Source organism: Gregarina niphandrodes, assembly GCF_000223845.1.
Source record: "Gregarina niphandrodes unplaced genomic scaffold scaffold00106, whole genome shotgun sequence".
Classification (NCBI taxonomy): Eukaryota; Apicomplexa; class Conoidasida; order Eugregarinorida; family Gregarinidae; genus Gregarina; species Gregarina niphandrodes.
This window is the reverse complement of record NW_011645871.1, coordinates 1,849-3,479: the sequence shown is the minus strand read 5'-3', so window position 1 is coordinate 3,479 and position 1,631 is coordinate 1,849.

Below are 1,631 nucleotides of genomic sequence, written 5' to 3'. Positions count from 1 at the left end.
AAATAAAACAGGTAGCTCGAGCAACCGATTGCCACCGTCCGTAGGTAAGTGGGGTGAACATCTGCGACGACTTCAACTGACGGTTCGATTGCCGCTTTTGTCACTGCTCCCCACTGCACCACACCAATCGCCTTGCTGTACCCACCGTGTGTGGCGGTGGGCATCAGTTTTCTGGCTATCTCGTTCAACAACCACCATTGCCTCTAGAGAGGTTAAAGGGGAAGACTTAAGATCTTCATTGCCGGACCCAAGTGGGGATGCGGTGAAGGAAAGGTATGACGATCGTAGGGACATGAGGAAAAATGGACAGCGGTCATGTAGCTCAGTAGGTTAGAGCGTCAGTCTAATAACAGAGAGCCCAGAACAGTCCGTCAATAGCGTAGTCGGAAACTGGATGGCGTCGGCTGGGATTCACCGCTCTCACTTTCGGTGCATTTGTCGATTCGCCAGGTCGTGCAATGTGACAGCGGATATGTCCATGCTGGAGATAGCACGGCCGCATACCATCGCACTCCACACGCCTCGTCGCGATTTGCTCGAATGGTGGAGCGCTAGCGTGTGGGCTGATACCCAAGTCGTCCAATGAGGCGTTCGGCTCAGTTCCCGTTTATGGGGTGGCCAAGAATATCGGTAACTGTTTTATCTTTGCTGTGGTCACTCGTGCACTCGCACCCGCAAGGCCCGCGAGGGGTGCGGTCGGCATCGGCTGAAATCGTACCTGCGAAACGTGTGAAAAACCCTCGCGGTGCGAAACGGGTGAAAAACCCCACGCAGGTCGTTCACTAATCTGGAAGACTGGGTAGGTAGAGCGTGAACCAGCCACCAAAGGACAAAGATGGTAGTCGGCCCGCCGCCCGCAGATTTGTTACTTGCTCCGGTAAGGCATCGGTGGACGCACCCAGCCCAAACAGCTCTCGCACTTGGGCCGCGGTGAGCTGCTCGGCCGGGAGAGCCCCCTCTCTAGGGTGCTTACTTGGGCCCGCGGGTGGCGACCGCGCCACTCCTAACTGCGACACCACGTACCGCATCGTGATGTCGCGCAGCAGCGGGTCCTGGCTGGTTGCGAACTTTCGTTCCTTGTCTTTGTGCACCGTGAAGGTCTTCCCCTTCTCGTTGTAGCTCTCCACAGCCACCTGCGTATGCGCGACACTCGTCACTCGCATTGGCATCGACCAGCAGGGCGTCATCCACGTAGGGCTGTCCTGCCCGTTGAGGGCCGCGGACGCGGCTTCCGTCTCCACGATGTCCCCGGCATTGGTCTCCGGCTTGCGTGGTGGCTCCAACTGCCTGCCGCGCAGCAGGATCCGACGCATCCGCACCTGGGCAAGCCTGTCCAGCACCTGGCGCCGCTCCACCTCCTGCGGGACACCGCGCGAAATACGGTGGTCGCCCAAACAACGCCTCATAAGGGCTGGTCCCCACGCTGGCGTGTGGCGTGCTGTTGTACGCACTGACGACTGCCTCCAAGGTGTAACCCAGGTCGTAGCGGCCTTCCTGCCACATGGCGGCCAGCGTTGCCTTCAGGCCTTGGTGAGACGAGTCATTCAGCCCGTTGCCCTGCGGGCGGTAGGGTGCTGTTGTGATGTGCTGGCACCCCAGCAGAGCAGTTACGTACTCATGGAATTCCCCGC